This window comes from Pristiophorus japonicus, chromosome 2 (genome assembly GCF_044704955.1).
Source record: "Pristiophorus japonicus isolate sPriJap1 chromosome 2, sPriJap1.hap1, whole genome shotgun sequence".
Taxonomy (NCBI): domain Eukaryota; kingdom Metazoa; phylum Chordata; class Chondrichthyes; family Pristiophoridae; genus Pristiophorus; species Pristiophorus japonicus.
This window is the reverse complement of record NC_091978.1, coordinates 62,256,494-62,278,334: the sequence shown is the minus strand read 5'-3', so window position 1 is coordinate 62,278,334 and position 21,841 is coordinate 62,256,494. Positions and strand designations below refer to the sequence as shown.

The 21,841-nt window shown below is 48.5% G+C and overlaps 1 protein-coding gene across 2 annotated transcripts in view; it reads right to left on the bottom strand.

The window, feature by feature from the left end:
• rab27b (RAB27B, member RAS oncogene family) overlaps positions 1-21,841 on the bottom strand; it is a 207,951-nt gene that overhangs the window by 42,166 nt on the left and 143,944 nt on the right. The gene's annotated exons all lie outside the window — the stretch shown is intronic.

Genomic DNA, 21,841 nt, shown 5'->3' with positions numbered 1-21,841 from the left:
CTGAGACCCCATTGAGGAGGAGCAGTAGGTCTGGGAGGGGGGAGAAGGGAAGGGGTGGGAATGCACTGAGAAAGAACCGGTAAATATGTGTGTGCTAGTGGCCATAAATGGTAACCTTGCTCGAATATGAACTCATGTCAATAGATCCACTTGCATGAGCCATTAAAAAATTGTGTGATGCTGGCCAGAGATGCTGTCCTTGTTCCATTATGAAGTAATGTGAATAGTTGCACGTGGATGTGGGTGATAATGTTTCAACGGGTCAGGTTTCAATTATCGTTTGCTGTGGATGATGGCGTCCATTAGTGCTTCTTTACAGCACATTATGGTTTTATGTGTAAATAAAATTTTGTTATAATAAGACAATAAGCGGATGAAATTGCCTTTGGCCCCTGTTGGGGATGGTAACCTTTCTGAGGCCAGGCATTCTGCGAAAGTCCTGTCCCGGAAGCGAAACAGGAAGTGGAGGGCAATATTGTGAGCTTCACTTCCTCTCTGGCGGGATCGAGAGCACTACGCGGGCGCATCGCAAAGCGCTACACGGCCTCTCCACATAGCGCTGATGTGTTTCAATGCCCCTCCCTATCCATTGACGGGGAGGGACGCTGCGAGCTCTGCAGGCCTTTTGATGGGCTGCCACTGGGACACCAGGGATGTGGGCCGCCGGGGCTGCAGCCGGCATCAAAACGGAGCGCCAGGCTGCACGATCGCGACCGGATCCCACAGCAGCAGTGGACAACAGCCCGATTGGTGAGTCGGAGAAAAACAATGGCGGCGCGCAGCGCATCTCCGCTTTCCCTTTCGCCTTGCGAGTGAGGTGCGGCCCGGCTCGCAGTCCGCGAGGCTAGCGCTGACTTTGTTCGCGGCAGCCTCACAGGGCGCTGCCCAATTTCCGCCGTGGGGCGAAAAGGGGTCGCCGCGCATGGCGATTACATCGTCGCCTCTTCCTGGGGTCCCACCATCACAGAAGCCAGTCTTGAGTCAATTTGATTCACTCCACGTGATATTAAAAAATGGCTGACTGCACTGCATACAACAAAGGCTATGGGCCCTGACAACATCCCGGCTGTTGTGCTGAAGACTTGTGCTCCAGAACTAGCTGCGTCTCTAGCTAAGCCGTTCCAGTACAGATACAACTCTGGCATCTATCTGACAATGTGGAAAACTGCCCAGGTATGTCCTGTCCATAAAAAGCAGGACAAATCCAATCCGGCCAATTACCGCCCCATCAGTCTACTCTCAATCATCAGCAAAGTAATGGAAGATATCATCGACAGTGCTATCAAGTGGCACTTACTCATCAATAACCTACTCACCAATGCCCAGTTTGGGTTCCACCAGGACCATTCGGTTCCCAACCTCATTACAGCCTTGGTCCAAACATGGACAAAAGAGCTGAGTTCCAGAGGTGAGGTGAGAATGACTGCCCTTGACATCAAGACAGCATTTAACCGAGTGTGGCATCAAGAAGCCCTAGTAAAATTGAAATCAATGGGAATCTGGGAAAAACCTCTCCACTGGCTGGAGTCATACCTAGCATAAAGGAAGATGGTCGTGGTGGTTGGAGTCAATCATCACAGTTCCAGGACATCACTGCAGGAGTTCCTCAGGACAGTGTCCTCGGCCCAACCATCATCAGCTGCTTCATCAATGTCCTTCCCTCCATCATAATGTCAGAAGTGGGGATGTTCGATGATGACTGCAGTCTTCAGTGCATTTGCAACTCCTCAGATAATGAAGCAGTCTATGCCCGCATGCAGCAAGACCTGGACGACATTCAGGCTTGGGCTGATAAGTGTCAAGTACCATTCGATCCTCACAAATGCCAGGCAATCACCATGTCCAATAAGTGAGAGTCTAACCACCGCACCTTGATACTCAATGGCATTACCATCGCCGAATCCCCCAACACCTTGGGGGTCACCATTGACCAGAAACTTAACTGGACCAGTCACATAAATACTGTGGCTACAAGAGCAGGTCAGATACTAGGTATTCTGCAGTGGGTGTCTCCCCTCCTGACTCCTCAAAGCTTTTCCATCATCTACAAGGCACAAGTCAGGAGTGTGATGGAATACTCGCCACTTCCCTGGATGAGTGCAGCTCTAACAACACTCAAGAAGCTCGACTCCATCCAGGACAAAGCAGCCCACTTGATTAGCACCCCATCCACCACCTTAAACATCCACTCCCTGCACCACCGGCGCACCGTGGCTGCAGTGTATACCATCTACAAGATGCACTGCAGCAACTCGCCAAGGCTTTTTCGACAGCACTTCCCAAACCCGCGATCTCTACCACCTAGAAGGACAAGGGCAGCAGGTACATGGGAACACCGCCACCTCCACGTTCCCCTTCAAGTCACACAGCATCCTGATTTGGAGGTATATCGTTGTTCCTTCATCATCGCTGGGTCAAAATCCTGGAAACTCCTCCTTCGCAGCATTTTGGGAGTACCTTCAGCACATGGACTGCAGCGGTTCAAGAAGTTGGCTCACCACCACCTTCTAAAGGGCAATATAGGGGAGGGCAATTAATGCTGGCATTGCCAGTGATGCCCACATCCCATGAATGAGTAAAAAAAAGGCACGATGGCCCGGGGCTCTACCAGCAGAGTTGCCTCAGCTAACTCCAGCGCAATTTCGCGGGAGCTGGGAGCGCCACCTCCCTCCCACCCCCCACCACCACAGGCGAAAAGACTTTCGTGCCCTGTTGGCACCACTCAGAGGCACTAACGGCAGGCGCACAGCAGGGGAATTTTGCCTCCTAAGTTCTAGACCAAATGTGGCCTTAAATTTGTATTACATTTCTTTTGAGGCGATATCCTAGAAATTATTTTTGGCATTATTTGGGCAAATGCTTGACTCATTCATCAAACATTTTTATGTCTGTTGTTTAAATTGAGCATTAAAATAGAGGACAGAGGAATATCAGAAAAACATCCAATAATATCTTCAGCAGAAATTTCTAGGCTTATAGCTAACAACTTCGATACATTACAAGATAAAGTCGAAAAACTAAAATTACTTCCAGGACTAAAACACTCTAATTCTCCCAGTAAATGATTTGAATTCATTTTAAATCCATTTATCTGCCAAGTACCATTTATTCTTTAATTGTTCAACACAGGCCATCCTGTTATAATAATGTTACTCGCTGCATTTTGTTAATTTGTTTTCAAGAGCGGGCCACTTTCCTAATCTGTTCATGTATGTTCACTCAAGACCCCCGTGGGCAGACGTGCTTCATCAAATGGCAATTTACTGGCAGGACTTCATGGATTGGAGCATTAGTGGAGATGAACAAGTGAGATTGTACAAATTAAGGATTATGGTCTCCAGTGGCCTGGCGCTGTATCGAATGTTTAACATCACATCAGCAATGCTTGGAAGGTAAAGCTCGTGCATGCACAGTAAATGATCGTAAAACCATTGCAGTCAAGAGGCACAAATTGTTGGAAATATAGAACATCTGTAAAGAGAAAGATGCTAAAGTTTGGGATGTGTATCCTTGAAAAGTGAAAGAATACTCTTGACACATTAAACAGTTTCTGACCCACCGGGAACAGGGGGTGGGGGGGTGGGCCGGTGGAGCGTATGAAATCTGCATCATCATCATCATCATAGGCAGTCCCTCGGAATCGAGGAAGACTTGCTTCCACTCTTAAAATGAGTCCTTAGGTGGCTGTACAGTCCAATATGAGAGCCACAGTCTCTGTCACAGGTGGGACAGATAATCGTTGAGGGAAAGGCTGGGTGGGACAGGTTTGCCGCACACTCTTTCGGCGATGAGACTCGAGGAGCTCAGCACCCTCCCGGATGCACTTCCTCCACTTAGGGCGGTCTTTGGCCAGGGACTCCCAGGTGTCAGTGGGGATGTTGCACTTTATCAGGGAGGATTTGAGGGCGTCCTTGAAATGTTTCCTTTGGCTCGTTTGGCGTGAAGGAGTTCCGAGTACAGCGCTTGCTTTGGCAGTCTTGTGTCTGACATGCGAACAATGTGGCCTGCCCAGCGGAGCTGATCAAGTGTGGTCATGTGTGTGATGTCATGGGCAGGTACCCCGCCCAGAAGCCAACCTGACTGAGAGGCTGACTTCCTGTCAAGCGGGAAATGCTGGAGTAGAGGCTGCAGGACCAGGTAGGTGCAAGCCCTGATACCAGTCCACGGGGCTGGGCTCCTATCGGGGGGGTGGGGGGGGGGGGGAAGATTCGATCCCTGACTCCGGGGTTTATGATTCCAGGGGCGATCTGATCCCTGACCCTGGGGGAGGGGGGGGGGCTATCCCAGGCGGTCCAATCCCCGATCCTGGGGTGAGGGGCTGATCCCTGACCCAGAGGGGTGGGGGGATTTGTATGTAGGGGTAGGGGGTGCTGATGGGAGGAGGGGGCTGATGGTGAGAAAGCTTCAAGGTCTGGGAGGAAGCACACCTGCTCCTCCCGGCCCACAAGGATTGCTCCCCGAGGTTGTCCTCACCTCGCTGCAGCTGCCGGTAATCCCGAGGCTCAGGAACCCCGGCCAGCCATAGCTAAACCATCACAGCAGCTTAAATCCCAGGCTTCCAGCTTTGTTATAATATTTAAAGTGTGAACCTGTCTCCTGGGTTGTAATGACACATCTATGTCGGCTACGTCCCGGGGAAGTACTGCGTAAGTGACTTACGTGATGCTAGCATTTCCTGGGACATTTGCATCGCTCCACCATTTCCCTCACCGAAACAGTGAACAATTCATTAACATAGCCCCGCCCCATTAAAATCAATGCTGATCATCATTTTGTAGAACGAATGATACTTTGATCGCCACTGCCACTTAGATTGTTGAAGAATGGTTATATCTACAATAGGTCCTGTAACAGCAATGGCGACAGTCACGGTCAAACACTTCTGCATTGATTAAATGATCTATATTTTGGCTAACACAAACAAGAAGCTCAATAAAACAGCATCTAATTATGACTTATTAAAACATGCAGAACTCGAAACAGCAACTTTGTATAACATCAGATGATGCCTTGTTATTGAGCTTTGATGATTTATTTAACTAATGCAAAAATAATTGGCTTTCAGACACACTAGCTGGCCAGAACGTTGCCTGTTAAATGGTTTGAATTTTTGAATGCCATTTAATGTTCGTATCAATTCACTGACCCCCTTGTCCCTTAGCAGTGCCAACCGTAACTTTAATATAGATATTGATCCAAAGGTCTTTCTTTCAGAATTCATACTGATCAATACATTTGATTCCACATCAATGAGATGCTGCAGCAGTTAATTTTTCATTGAGGGAATAAGTGTAAAATTGGCATATTTACAGAGTTGAGAAAAGAAAGATTTGCATTTATATGGCGCCTTTCAAGACCACCGGACGTCCCAAAGCGCTTTACAGCCGATGAAGTACTTTTTGAAGTGTAGTCACTGTTGTAATGTAGGAAACACGACCGCACAACAAGCTCCCACAAACAGCAATATGATAACGACCAGATAATCTGTTTTTTGTTATGCTGATTGAGGGATAAATATTGGCCAGGACACCAGGGAGAACTCCACTGCTCTTCTTCCAAATAGTGCTATGGGATTTTTTACGCCCACCTGAGAAAGCAGATGGTTTAACGTCTCACCTGAAAGACAGCACCTCCGACAGTGAACACTCCCCCAGCACTGCACCGGAGTGTCAGCCTAGATTATTTTGTGCTCAAGTACCTGTCGTGGGATGACAATTAGAGACCATGCAGCTGCTGATGATCTGAATTTAAATGCAGGGATACCTGAGAAACTAATTAGTAAATAATTACTTCTTACAAATCTTGTATTGAGTTTGTAATATTTCCTCTGCAAAACAGCTGAAACGGATTTGCCCACCAACATAGAAACACAGAAATTTACAGTGCAGAAGGAGGCCATTTCTGCCCATTGTGTCCGCACCGGCCGACAAAGAGCCACACGGCCCTCGGTCAGCAGCCCTGAAGGTTACATATAAACCTATGATGAATGAACAATGGCGGAAAGGTAAAGAGTACCCGGCCCAACCAGTCCGTCCCACACAACTGCGACACCCCTTGCACCGCAACATTCTACACTCCACCCCAACTGGAGGCATGCGATCTCCTGGCAGAGGCAAAAGAAACAGATAAAAACCCAGGCCAATTGGGAAAAAGAAATCTAGGAAAATTCCTCTAACCCATTCAGAATATCATAGAAACATAGAAAAATAGGTGCAGGAGTAGGCCATTCGGCCCTTCAAGCCTGCACCACCATTCAATAAGATCATGGCTGATCATTCCTTCAGAACCCCTTTCCTCCTTTCTCTCCGTACCCCTTGATCCCCTTAACCGTAACAGCCATATCTAACTCCCTCTTGAATATATTCAGTGAACTGGCATCAACAACTCTCTGCGGCAGAGAATTTCACGGTTAACAACTCTCTGAGTGAAGAAGTTTCTCCTCATCTCAGTCCTAAATGGCCTACCACTTATCCTAAGACTATGTCCCCTGGTTCTGGACTTCCTCAACATCGGGAACATTCTTCCCGCATCTAACCTGTCCAGTCCCGTCAGAATCTTATATGTTTCTATGAGATCCCCTCTCATCCTTCTAAACTCCAGTGAATAAAGGCCCAGTTGATCCAGTCTCTCCTCATATGGCAGCCCAGCCATCCCTGGAATCAGTCTGGTGAACCTTCACTGCACTCCCTCAATAGCAAGAACGTCCTTCCTCAGACTAGGAGACCAAAACTGAACACAATATTCCAGGTGAGGCCTCACAAAGGCCCTGTACAACTGCAGTAAGACCTCCCTGCTTCTATATTCAAATCCCCTAGCTATGAAGGCCAACATATCATTTGCCTGCTGTACCTGCGTGCCCACTTTCAGTGACTGATGAACCATGACACCCAGGTCTCGTTGCACCTCCCCTTTTCCTAGTTTGTCGCCATTCAGATAATATTCTGCCTTCGTGTTTTTGCCCCCAAAATGGATAACCTCACATTTATCCACATTATACTGCATCTGCCATGCATTTGCCCACTCACCTAACCTGTCCAAGTCACCTTGCAGCCTCTTAGCGTCCTCCTCACAGCTCACACCGCCATCCAGTTTAGTGTCATCTGCAAACTTGGAGATATCACTCTATTTCTTCATCCAAATCGTTAATGTATATTATAAAGAGCTGGGGTCCCAGCACTGAGCCCTGCGGCACTCCACTAGTCACTGCCTGCCATTCTGAAAAGGACCCGTTTATCCCGACTCTCTGCTTCCTGTCTGCCAACAGTTCCCTATCCACGTCAGTATATTACCCCCAATACCATGTGCTTTGATTTTGCACAACAATCTCTTGTGTGGGACCTTGTCAAAAGCCTTCTGAAAGTCCAAATACACCACATCCACTGGTTCTCCCTTGTCCACTCTGCTAGTTACATCCTCAAAAAATTCCTGAAGATTCGTCAAACATGATTTCCCTTTCAGAAATCCATGCTGACTTGATCCGATCCTGTTACCGCTTTCCAAATGCACTGCTATTTCGTCCTTCATGATCAATTCCAACATTTTCCCCACTACTGATGTCAAGCTAACCGGTCTATAATTACCCGTTTTCTCTCTTCCTGAAACAGCAAGACTGGCGACAGTGTACAATTCGCCATCTAGCGTGCTTATCTTGCCGTTGATAACATCCTCCATATCTTCCTGTATTTCTAATTAGAATATGTCGCACGTGTATGGCAGTGAACCGGATGCAGCGATTTCAAGAATGGCCCACCTTTGCTGCAAGTCAGCGTAATGGTACCAAACCTTACAACGTGATCTGCTCCCAAATGTGATCTGTTTTCTTTTTAACATCAATTATTACAAAGCAAAGAAATGCAAGTCCCACGGTATGTATAGTATCCATGGGCTCAATTTTCCCCAGTGATTTGCGGCGTTTTTTTGGAGCAGGCTGCTCTTTTTGGCCTAAGCTGAAAAAACAGTTTCCCCAATCAATTTGCACCAGCGTAACTCAGTTAGTTGCGAATTTTTTAGGTCAGTTTTTTTTTTAGCCAAAGGGGGCGTAACCAGCCACCTATGCCAATTCTGGCCATTTAGGGAAGTTTGGCCAGCTGAGAGTTACTCCAGTTCTGATTAGGCCAGTGTATGTGGCCTGAAAAACCTTCCCTAGAGTTAAGGAAATCGGCGCAGCAGATGCCCGGACACAGTGAAAGAATTGAAAAACACATAGCAGCAACTTACCTCCAAACCCGCCCGAAGGCTGTCCGGTCCCATTTGCGGTCCCATTGTGTGTGTGTGTGTCTGGTGACTGAGAATGGGACCAGATCATCAAGCTCTTTGGGCGGGGTTGGAGGTAAGTTGCTGCTATGTGTTTTTCAATTCCTTTAATGTGTTGGGAGCTCGCTGTATGCTTCACTTTGCAGCCTCAGTTCGCAGTGTGTCCCTGGTTACCATGGCAGCCTAATTTTTTTGGGGAAGATCAAGGTTCCAACGCCAAAACTAAAGGTCGGGTTAGGTCACGCCGAAATAAAGAAATCCAACGGGGAAACTTAGAACATTTTGTTTTGGCGTACTTGGGCCCCAAAAAATCGGGGTAACTCTTCAAGTGCGCCAAAAAAATGCTTTGGGGAAAATTGAGCCCGTTATGTATGTTATTCGAACATTTGAAGATTTGAGAGAATGTCTGCATGGGAAGGATGGTAAATGGTTTATATTTGTAAATAAACTTTTGTCGTATGTAACCCTGGAACCAGAATGATTTTTAAAAGTTCAGGTTTTTACATGTTGGTAGTGCAATTAGCACTGATCTTTCAGGACCCTCGCAATTTCAAAACTGTTCTGTCAATCTCCTCAAAATATTTGGAATATTTTGAATCCCTCAATGATGCGGGGCACACTGCTGTGACAATTCTTAAATCAACTATAACTTTGTTTTTTAATCGAAAAGAGTCATCTCATTGCAGTAGTTTACCATTACATACAGTTACATGGGGCTGGATTTTCCAGGTGGCGGATCAGGATCCTTCCGTCAACCCACCACCACGCACTCTTTTCCCAATATCGGGTCGGTCAGTGCTGAACAGACCCGACACACAGCGGCGCGTTCACAGCGGAGATCCTATTCAGGTAATTAGTGGCTTGATTAGAGCCACTTAAGAATTAATTTCAGCTCAGCTTCTGCATTTGACATCTCATCCATGGGGTCCACGTTGGTCGTGGACCACGTCTATCAAGCTAAGGCAGGAGTTCAGTGGCCATTGAATCAGCTGTTGCGTTGACAGCTGCAAATGTGTCAGTAAAAGCTCCCACCTTACAGAGATATCTTCCCAAAGCCACAAACCATTCCTCACTGCATTTCCACAACAGATTCACCATGCTGCAAGTCTTTACAGAAGTCTCCATCCAGGAGGGTAGGGAAGGAATAGTAATGAGGAAGTGATGAGAGGCACAGCAGGATAATGTTGAGTGTGGCTTTGTACTCATGTTTTGTGATCTACTGAGATTATTGAAAGGTTTGCGGCACTGCAGCCTGGTCCTCCTGACCACATCCCTGCTTGTGCCCTTCCCTGCAATGTGCAACCAGGCTATGTGGTCTCCTGGGGAGGTCTCTTCCATTCATGGAAAGGGAAGAGGACCTCCCTGCACGCTGTGCAAGCATATGGAAGGAGTCATGGGAGATCCTTAGTGCAGCCTTGCACTTCTGTGTAGTGATTGTCATTGTTTGCAGCACCTCAATGCTGCAGAACACTGACAGCACAAATGTCAAAATAAAGTTGGCCATGGTCTCTTTAAGGAAACTGGCTGATGATGCGTCATCAAATGCATCCAGACCTGCTTCCTCTAGTTGGACAGGCTTAACAAGGCCAATCAAGGGAAATTCATTTCAGAGGCCGGGATAGAGACAGCAGTGGGGTCGAGACCCACCACCGATGTCGCCTGCCACGGATCCGTCGTGGTAAGATCCCGGCCATAGAGTTTACACAGAAATAGGCCATTCGGCCCAACTGGTGTATGCCGGCATTTATGCTCCATATGAGTTGCCTCCCACACCTCTTCATTTAACCCTATCAGCATATCATTTTAATCCTCCTCCCTCATTTACTTCTAATACAAAAGCAAAATACTGCGGATGCTGGAATCTGAAATAAAAACAGAAAATGCTGGAAATCTCAACAGGTCCGGCAGCATCTGTGGAGAGAAAAACAGAGTAATCTACCTCCCTCTGAACTTGCAGCACTCCGCTCGCTCAGATCCAACCCCAACCTTGCCATTAAACCTCCTGTCAAGGGTGGCACTGTTGTTGTTTGGCAAACCGACCTCTATCTTGCAGAGGCTGATCGCCAACTCACTAACGCCTCCTCCTATCTCCCCCTGGACCATGACCCCACCACTGAACATCAAGCCATCATTTCCCAGACAGTCACTGAACTCATCTCCTCTGAAGATTTTCCCTCCATAGCCACCAACCTCATACTTCCCCAACGCCGCACAGCCCAAGATCCACAAACAGGACTGCCCCGGTAGACCCATTGTTTCAGCCTGTTCTTGCCCCACAGAACTTATTTCTTCCTATTTCGACTCTATTTTTTCTCCCCTTGTCCACCTTCTTCCCTCCGACATCCGCGACTCCTCCGACGCACTCCTTCATTTTAACAGTTTCCAGTTTCTTGGCCCCAACCGTCTCCTTTGTATTGTGTTCCTAACACAGGTGAGGCTGCACACAGGGAGGTTAAAGTAACCGTGATCTCAGTCTTTAGTAAGACACTCCAGAGTGAGGAACAGGCCTTAGGGGCCGGCTTATATACAGTGCTCCCAAGGGATGCTGGGATCCCTTGGGATTTCAGGGGATGAGCTCCCTGGTGGCGGAACATGGGAGTGCATGCTTTAAAGATACACAACATCACTCCCCTGCCAAAGTCAAAGTGAAAACTATTTACAAGGTGAGGCGGTCGGGAGCCTTTCTTTCCCTGGTGGACCGCCTCGGTACAAATCTCTGTTCTGGTGTGTTGGCTGTGCCCTCACTGGGCTGGCATGTTGTTGGCCCTGCAGGGCTGCTAGGTGAGCCTGGCCTTGCTGGGCTGTTGGGTTTGATTTGCTGGTCCGGCGTGGTGTCGTTGATCCTTTCGGTGTGTGTTGTGGGCTCAAAAAAGGTGGTGTCTGCTGTGGGTTGTTCAGGGCAGTCTGTGAACCACAGCCTCGTTTGGTCCAGGTGCTTTCTGAAAATTTGTCCATTGTCTAGTTTGACTACAAACACCCTATTCCCTTCTTTAGCTATCACCGTGCCCGCGATCCACTTGGGACCATGTCCATTGTTTAGCACATACACAGCGTCATTCAGATCAATTTCCCGTGACACAGTGGCGCGACCATCGTTTACATTTTGTTGCTGCCACCTGTTCTCTACCTGATCATGCAGCTTGGGGTGAACCAGCAAGAGTCTGGTTTTAAGTGTCCTTTTCATGAGTAGCTCAGCCGGGGGCACCCCTGTGAGCGAGTCGGGTCTCGTGCGGTAGCTGAGCAGTACTCGGGACAGGCGGGTTTGGAGTGAGCCTTTTGTGACTCGTTTAAGGCTCTGTTTGATGGTTTGTACTGCCCGCTCTGCATGCCCATTGGAGGCTGGTTTAAACAGAGCCGAGGTGACATGTTTGATCCCATTGTGGGTCATGAATTCTTTAAATTCGGCACTGGTGAAACATGGCCCATTGTCACTGACCAGTATGTCAGGCAGGCCGTGGGTGGCAAATATGGCCCTCAGGCTTTCAATAGTGGCGGTGATGGTGCTTCCCGACATTATTTCACATTCAATCCATTTTGAAAAAACATCCACCACCACCAGGAACATTTTACCGAGAAACGCATAGTCGACATGGATCCTTGACCATGGTCTGGAGGGCCAGGACCACAAACTTAGTGGTGCCTCTCTGGGCGCATTGCTCAACTGAGCACATACGCTACATTGCCGTTCACAGGACGCTAAGTCAGTGTCGATATCTGGCCACCACACATGGGATCTCGCTATCGCTTTCATCATTACTATACCGGGTGTGTGCTGTGGAGTTCCGAGATGAATGTCTCCCTGCCCTTCTTTGGTAGCACTATGCGGTTACCCCACAACAGGGAGTCTGCCTGAATGGACAGCTCATCCTTTCGCCGCTGGAATGGCTTGATTGGCTCTTGCATTTCAACGGGGATGCTGGCCAGCTCCCATGCAGTACACAGTTTTTTACTAGGGACAGCAGAGGATCTTGGCTGGTCCAAGTCCTAATCTGGCGGGCCTTGACAGGTGATTTATCATTTTCAAACGCTTCCATGACCATCAACAAGTCTGCGGGCTGCATCACCATCAACAAGTTTGCAGGCTGCGCCATTTTCACCCCTGTGGTTGGCAATAGTCGCCGACTGAGAGCATCCGCACAGTTCTCAGTGCCTGGCCTATGGCGGATGGTACAGTTATACGCTGATAGCGCGAGTGCCCACCTTTGTATGCGGGCTGTGGCATTAGTATTTATCCCCTTGTTTTCACCGAACAGGGATGTGAGAGGCGTGTGATCGGTTTCCAGCTCAAATTTGAGGCCAAATCGGTACTGATGCATTTTCTTTACCCCGAACACACACGCTAATGCCTCTTTCTCAATCATGCTGTCAGCACTCTCAGCCTTAGACAAGCTCCTGGAAGCATAGGCGACAGGTTGCAACTTCCCCGCAACATTAGTTTGTTGTAATACACACCCCACTCCGTACGACGACGCGTCACTAGCACAAGTCTTTTACACGGGTTATACAATACAAGCAGCTTGTTGGAGCATAAAATGTTTCTGGCTTTCTCAAAAGCAATTACTTGGTTTTATCCCCATACCTAGTTCTCACCTTTGCGCAATAACACATGTAGGGGCTCTAAAAGGGTGCTTAACCCCGGTAGGAAGTTACCAAAATAGTTGAGGAGTCCCAGGAACGACCGCAGCTCTGTGACGTTCTGTGGCCTGGGCGCGTTCCTGATAGCCTCTCTCTTGGCGTCTGTGGGCCGAATGCCGTCCTCCGCGATCTTTCTCCCCAAAAACTCCACTTCTGTTGCCACGAAGACGCATTTCGACCTCTTCAGCCGCAGCCCTACGCGATCCAGTCGCTGGAGGACCTCCTCCAGGTTTTGTAGGTGCTCGGCGGTGTCCCGACCCGTGACAAATATGTCGTCCTGACAGACCACAGTGTGTGGTACCGACTTGAGTATGCTCTCCATGTTTCTCTGGAAGATCGCTGCAGCCGACCGAATTCCAAACGGGCATCTGTTGTAGATGAACAGTCCCTTGTGCGTGTTGATGCAGGTGAGGCCCTTCGAAGACTCCTCCAGCTCCTGAGTCATGTAGGCCGAAGTCAGGTCGAGCTTGGTGAATGTCTTGCCTCCTGCCAGCGTCACAAATATGTTCTTATGTTCTTATATTCTTATGTCTGCCTTAGGTAGTGGGTTTGGTCCTGTAGCGAGAAACGATTAATAGTTACTTTATAATCGCCACAAATCCTGACCGTGCCATCACTTTTGAGTACTGGAACAATCGGGCTGGCCCACTCGTTGAATTCCACTGGGGAGATGATGCCCTCGTGTTGCAGCCTGTCTAGCTCGATTTCTACTCTCTCCCTCATCATGTGAGGTACCGCTCGCGCCTTGTGGTGAATGGGTCGTGCCTCTGGTACCAAGTGGATCCGCACCTTTGCCCCGGAAAAGTTTCCAATGCCTGGCTCAAAAAGGGAAGGAAATTTGTTAAGAACCTGGGTACATGAGGCCTCATCGACATGTGATAGCGCTCGGATGTCATCCCAGTTCCAGCGGATTTTGCCCAGCCAGCTCCTTCCAAGCAGTGTGGGGTCATCGCCCGGGATAATCCAGAGTGTCAGTTCGTGCACCGTGCCCTCGTAGGTGACCTTGACCATGGCGTGCCCAGGACAGTGATAAGCTCTTTGGTGTACATTCTCAGTTTCATGTGGATGGGGCTCAGGGCTGGTCTGAGTGCCTTGTTGCACCACAGTCCCTCAAACATCTTTTTACTCATAATGGATTGGCTAGCGCCAGTGTCCAGTTCCATGGCTATGGGTAAGCCATTCAATTTTATGTTTAGCATTATAGGTGGACATTTTGTCAAAAATGTGTGCACCCCGTATACTTCAGCATCTGCCTCCTCTCTCTGAGGCTCAAAATTGCTTAGATCCACCATGGACCGATCTTCCTCTGCCACGTGGTGGTTAGCAGGTTTTGCAGAGCTTGCAGCTCATTTGCAAGCTTGTTAAAGGTGCCCAATTGTTCCACAGCTCTTGCAAACATACACTTTGAAGCGGCATGAATAGCCTGAATGGAAACCTTCACAACACCAACAAGGTGTGAATTGCCTTGCATTCATCCTTTGTTGGGGAGTCATCTGGGTCACCTGAGGCCTGCTGGCAGTTGCAGACTCGTGGGTTCTGCCCTGTACATTTCTGCTCACAAACACAGTTCCAGTTAATTTATGAACATTGCTATAACTTCTGTGCTGAGAGATTTGCTTGGTGTTATCACTGGTGGACATAAACGCCTGTGCTATCGCAATGGCCTTACTGAGGGTCGGTGTCTCTACAGTCAAAAGTTTTCATCGGATGGTCTCGTGGCCAATGCCCAGTACAAAAAGTCTCTCTGAGCATTTGCTCCAGGAAGCCATCAAAGTCACATTGTCCTGCAAGTCGCCTTAGCTCGGCGACGTAGCTCGCCACTTCCTGACCTTCAGATCGCTGGCATGTGTAGAACCAATACCTCGCCCTCGGGTTAAGATGCTCCCAAACCAGTGTACACAGCTCCTCTTACAATTTATCTGTGGGTTTCACCGGAGCCAGAAGATTCTTCATGAGGCTGTAGGTCGGTGCCCCGCAGACTGTGAGGAGGATCGCTCTCCTTTTTGCAGCACTTCCTTCTCCGTCCAGCTCGTTGGCTACAAAGTACTGGTCTAGCCATTCGACATAGGCTTCCCAGTCCTCACACTCCGAGAACTTCTCCACGATGCTCACAGTTTGCTGCATCTTTGCATTGGATTCGTATTCTCGTCGCCAGTTATTGTGTTCCTAACACAGATGTGGCTGCACACAAGGAGGTTAAAGTAACAGTGACCTCAGTCTTTAATAAGACACTCCAGAGTGAGGTACAGGCCTTAGGAGCCGGCTTATATCCAGTGCTCCCAAGGAATTCTGGGATCCCTTGGGACTTCAGGGGATTAGCTCCCTGGTGGCGGAACATGGGAGTGACTGCTTTACAGATACACAACACTTTGCACCATGGACATCCAATCCCTCTACACTTCCATCCCCCACCAGGATGGCCTGAGGGCGCTCCGCTTCTTCCTCGAGTAGAGGCCCAACCAGGTTGAACATGTTCTCACATTGTACAACTTCTCCTTTAACTCCACTCACTTTCTCCAAATTAAAGGTGTTGCTATGGGAACCCGCATGGGTCCCAGCTATGCCTATCTTTTCATGGGATATGTGGAATATTCTTTGATCTAGTCCTACTCGGGTCCCCTCCCTCACCTCTTTTTCCAGTACATTGATGACTGTATCGGTGCCATTTCCTGCTCTCGCCCTGAACTTGAAAATTTCATTCACTTTGCATCCAATTTCCACCCTTCCCTCACCTTCATATGGTCCATCTCCGACTCTTCCCTTCCCTTCCTCAACTTCTCTGTCTCCATTTCTGGGGATAGACTTTCGACCAGTATCCACTATAAGTCCACTGACTCCCACAGCTACCTGGACTACACTTTCTCACACCCCGGATCCTGTAAGGACTCCATTCCATTCCCGCAGTTTCCCCGTCTCCGTCGCAACTGCTCTGACAATGCCACCTTTCACACTAGTGCCTCTGACATGTCTTCCCTTTTCCTCAACCAAGGATTCCGTCATGGTTAACATGGCCCTCGACCATGTCCGTTCTATTTCTCACACCTCTACTCTCACCCCTTCCCCTCCCTCTCAGAACCATGACAGGGTTCCCTTGACCTCACCTTTCATCCCACCAGCCTCCACGTTCAACCTATCATTCTCCGCCATTTCCGCCACCTCCAGCATGATCCCACCACCAATCACATCTTCTCCATCCCTCTCCTCTCAGCATTTCAAAGGGACCTCTCCTTCCACGACACCCTGGTCCATTCCGCAGTCATCCCCAGCACCCCCTCCCCTTCCCACGACACCTTTCCATGCAAGCGCTGGAGATGCAACACCTGCCCTTTAACCTCCTCCCTTCCCACTATCCAGGGCCCCAAATACTCCTTCCAGGTGAAACAGCAATTTACTTGTACTTCTTTAAATTTATTATACTGTATTCGCTGCTCACGATGCGGTCTCCTCTACATTGGGGAGAACAAGCGTATATTGGGTGACCACTTTGCGGAACACCTCCGTTCAGTCCGTAAGTGTGACCCTGAGCTTCCGGTCACCTGTCATTTTAATTCTCCACTCCACTCCCACTCTGATATCTCCGTCCTCGGTCTCCTACACTGTTCCAGTGAAGCTCAACGGAAGCTCGAGGAACAGCACCTCATCTTTCGTTTAGGCACTTTATAGCCTTCTGGACTCAACATCGAGTTCAACAATTTCAGAGCATAACCTCTGCCCATCTTTGGCTCCCTTTCGCTGCTCCATCCCCTCCCCATTTTATGTTTTTTTCTTCTCTTTTTTTCTCTTTGTCTATAATGGCAGCTGGTCATTACTACGCCATTCAGACCCTATCCAGATTAATGTCTAACCTCTGTCATTACCATTTCAATTTGGCCCATCATCCTTTTTATCTCTCTAATCTCTCATGCCTTCCACCCTTTTGCTCTTTCTTCCCCCTCCCCCTTTCAGTGCTTCAAACATTCATCAGTTCTGACGAAGGGTCGTCGACCCGAAAAGTTAACTGTTTTTCTCTCCACAGATGCTGCCTGACCCGCTGAGATTTCCAGCACTCTGTTTTTATCCCTAATTTACTTATCTAGCTTGTCCTTAAATGCATCTATGCTATTTGTCTCAACTACTCCCTGTGGTACCAAGTATTACAGTCTTATGAAGGAAGGATATACTAGCCTTGGAGGGGGTACAGAGACGATTCACTAGGCTGATTCCGGAGATGAGGGGGTTACCTTATGATGATAGATTGAGTAGACTGGGTCTTTACTCGTTGGAGTTCAGAAGGATGAGGGGTGATCTTATAGAAACATTTAAAATAATGAAAGGGATAGACAAGATCGAGACAGAGAGGTTGTTTCCACTGGTCGGGGAGACTAGAACTAGGGGACACAGCCTCAAAATACGGGGGAGCCAATTTAAAACCGAGTTGAGAAGGAATTTCTTCTCCCAGAGGGTTGTGAATCTGTGGAATTCTCTGCCAAAGGAAGCAGTTGAGGCTAGCTCATTGAATGTATTCAAATCACAGATAGATAGATTTTTAACCAATAAGGGAATTAAGGGTTATGGGGACCGGGCGGGTAAGTGGAGCTGAGTCCACGGCCAGATCAGCCATGATCTTGTTGAATGGCAGAGCAGGCTCGAGGGGCTAGATGGCCTACTCCTGTCCCTAATTCTTATGTTCTTATGTTCTATGTTCATCGACCCGAAACATTAACTCGTTTCTCTCCACAGATGCTGCCTGACCCGCTGAGATTTCCAGCATTTTCTATTTTTATTTCAGATTCCAGCATCCTCAGTATTTTGCTTTTGTACTACATTCTTACTATTCTCTGGGTAAACAGGTTTCTCCTGAATTCCCTCTAGGATTTATTGGTGACGATCTTATATTTATGGCATCTAGTTTTGGTCTCCCCCGCAATTGGAAACATCGGCTCCGAAATTCACGGTCCCGGTAAGAACCGTTACTTCCTGTTTGCGACGGCCAGTCGTCAAAATCGAATAGCCGCCGCTTTGGGCTCAACTGGCCGCCCCAATATAGATTTGGTCCGGGAGGTCTTGCAGCAGTGTGTGCCACCGCTGACTCTCATGGCGGTGTGGGGCTTGCGGCAGTAGTGACGCGCTAAAAGTATACACCGCTGCCGCTCCGTCCCCGGACCCATTTTCAGGATGAAAAAGCCGGCCCTTCAGCTGCTAGTGCCCCCGCCAGCTTTTAGGGCCAGTGCAGAGTAGCAGAGAACTCGGAGCTGTGGGAACAGAGAGAGACAAGAAGGTAAGAGCCAAACCTGAGGATGTTCAGCACAGAATCTGCACAAGGGGAGAGAGAGCGAGGGAAAGAGAGAGGGTGAGAGAAAGAGGGAGAGAGAAAGAGGGAGGGAGAGGGTGAGAGGGAGGGTGAGAGGGAAAGAGGGTGAGAGCGAGAGGGAGAGGGAAAGAGAAAGAGAGAGTGTGATAGAGAGGGAAGGGAGCAAAAGAGAAAGAGATAGAAGTGAGGAAAGGGAATGAGAAACAGAATGAAAAAATGTGATTGGGAGAGAGAGAAATAGGAAAAGAGAAAGAGAAAAGGGGAAAAAAAACTAGAGAGAGAGAGAGAGAGAAAGAGAGATCCCAAGATTCACAGAGAGAAAACTGAAATCTCAATCCAGGGGCTCAGACTGGAAACGCTGCCCCAGCTCAGCATTCCGAGCGGTAACAAATGGGAATCTGTTCCACCTCCACCACCTCCAGGCTAGATCCACGGTCATCGCATCCTCTGTCATCAAACTTCAGTACGCAGACGACGCTCAAAGGCCGAACTCCAAGTTATCGTCAACACCTTCATCGAGGCGTACGAAAGCATGGGCCTTACACTAAACATCCGTAAGAAAAAGATCCTCCACCAACCTGACCCCGCCACGCAGCACTGCCCCCCCGATTATCAAAATCCACGACGAGGCCTTGGACAGCGTAGACCATTTTCCATACCTCGAGAGCCTACTGTCAGCAAGGGCAGACATCGATGACGATGTCCAACACTGCCTTCAGTGTGCCAACGCCGCCTTCGGTCGCCTGAGGAAGAGAGTTTATGAAGACCAGGACCTCAAATCTGGCACCAAGCTTATAATCTACACGATACCCGCCCTCCTATATGGCGCAGAGATGTGAACTATTTCCAGCAGACACCTCAAAGCACTGGAGAAGTACCACCAACGCTGCCTCCGCAAGATCCTGCAAATCCATTGGGAGGACAGACATACCAATGTTAGTGTTCTCGCTCAGGCCAACATCCTCAGCATTGAAGCACTGACCATGCTCGATCAGCTCCGCTGGGCGGGCCACATCACTGGCATGCCCGACACAAGACTCCCAAAGCAAGCACTCTTCTCGGAGCCTTAACATTGCAAGCAAGCCCCAGGTGGGCAGAGGACACCCTCAAAGCCTCCTTGATAAAGTGCAACATCCCCACCGGCACCTGGGAATCCCTGGCCCAAGACCACCCAAAGTGGAGGAAGAGCATCTGGGAGGGTGCTGAGCACCTCGAGTCTCATCGCCAAGAGAATGCAGAAAACAAGCGCAGGCAACAAAAGGAGCGTGAAGCAAATCAGACTCCCCACCCACCCTTTCCTTCAACCACTGTCTACCCCACCTGTGATAGAGACTGTAGGTCCCACATTGAACTGTTCAGCCACCTGAGAACTCACTTTTACAGTGGAAGCAAGTCATCCTCGACATTGAGGAACTGCCTATGATGATCTTACGCGTGCCTAACTTGCAACTTCGTCTCAATGTCTCCCCTGTGGTGGCCACATGGGTCTGGGAAGGCTGCTGTGTTCCCTGTGTGGAGATGTCCTTAGGGCGCCCTCGAGCAGCTTTGGGCCTGGAAGGGCCGGCTGAAGACAGGTCAACACCCTCCTGGGACGGTTCAGTCTGGCTTGGTTCGGGCGAGGCCATGCGTAGAGGCACTGGAGGAGTGACAGTTCTGGGGCCAGGAATGCTGCGAGCCAGAGGGAGCATATCATCCGTATCCTGGCCTGAGGAGCCTGAATAACTCACCAGGGGCGGCACAATACCACCACCACCAATCTCAGGGAGCTCAGGTCGGTGCTGTGGCACCACACCAGCAGGTCCGCTGTGGCCTGTGGTGGACCCAGCCTCGAAAGCAACACTGAGGGTCTCCGGGGGGCATCCAGCTGAGACTGCATGTGAGCAGCCACAGTCTGAAAGCCACCAAGATATGACAGCACTTAGACACTCCGTCGACTCTTGCAGATCCGCAGCCATCCTCTCCGAAGCAGCATCGATACGCTCGTTCCCTCGCGCCTGTGCTGCAATGGCAGCTGCCACATCACCCTCGGGGTGAATTTCCCGTGGGAATAGTGCCCCAACTGACTGCAATCTTTCAGGTTTGAAGGGCTAATAAGACTGGAATACTTTTTTGTGGTCAAAAAGCTGAATTTGGATCCAATGGCAGCCGCAAACTTTACAGCGTTAATCGGGGAAAAAAGGCCTTAACACCACCAGCTTTCTGGCTGCATTGAATTTCGACTTCATCTTCTCTACCCTATCAAACCCTTTCATAATCTTAAAGCCTTTGATATCTCTATTACATGTACGTATGTCAACCTTTCTGCATAATTTCACTGAAATTTGTTTCTGGGTCTCAGCAACCCTCTAATTTTCTTTGTAGCTTTTATGTAAAACTGCAGCCAAATCGAAGTCCCCACTCCTCCCATCTGGTCTTGGAAGTTGCTCCATGTTAATAGAATTATTTTAAATCGGCGTATGTGAACTTGATGGAAGCAATAAACTGGAGAAAAAATGGTGATGAAACTGACAAACGTTACTGTCAGTTGAATTATATCGCATAACTGCATCATAAATTTCAGCAGTGAGTCATATACCCTGTATCTGCCCTTTCGTTATTTCCCCTTTCAGATCCTGTACTCTCAAAGTGATAAATGGCTGTTAACCAGACAATCATGTCTAGTCATTGGGCTAATGTAATTCAGGTCTCAGCAGCTTTTTCTTGCCTCATAAACTGAAATTCTTTTCTTCCCTAAAATGTTATGAACCAATTTTAAACACAGATTTGCTCTACCCAACATGAGATAGCTTTTTGAACTCGGAGCACCTGAGATGACTCACAGATTAAATATGTCGTCTGAAATTCTCTTGCTGAGAATTTATTTTTGCCCTTGTTAGGTAGGTTATCATGTTGTGAGATGAAGCAGTGACTAACCATACTGACCTTTTTCTTAGTTACTGACTCCATGTCAGTCTTGTCAAACATGATAAGACAGCTGCAAAAGTGAGCAGCTTTGGTAATTAAGGAGTAGTCTTTGTCAGATCACCAACAAACAAGACCACAACTACTGTTTATATAGCACCTCTAATGCAACTACATTTTGCCAAACATTACACAGAAGTGTTAACAGACAGCAAGCAGCAAAGAATGAATATATAAGAGAGGTGACCAGAGGCATGCTCAAAGCAGGCAGCAATTGAGTACCCATGTATAAAGAAAGACTTGGATTTATATAGTGCCTTTCATGACCACCGGTTGTCTCAAAGCGCTTTACAGCCAATGAAGTACTTTTGGAGTGTGGTCACTGTTGTAATGTTGGAACACGGCAGCCAATTTGCACAGAGCAAGCTTCCACAAACAGCAATGTGATAATGCCCAGATATTCTGGGTTTTTTTGTTATGTTGATTGAGGGATAATATTGGCCAGGATTGATGGAGAAGAAAGTTAGTAAGTGGGAGTTCCAGAGAGTGGGGCCAATCTGATTGAAGGCTCCGAGATTGAAGGTGAAACAGGAAGGAGGTCACAAAGGTGGTTAGATTCAGAATAGTGACTGGCACACGCAGGCATCAGGAGCTGGAGAACATTCAGACGTAGCGGGAGACAAGGATATGGAGAGACTTTTAGATGACAACAAGGATTTTGACTATGCATTGCGGGATGGGGATATAATCAAAGTTGTGGAA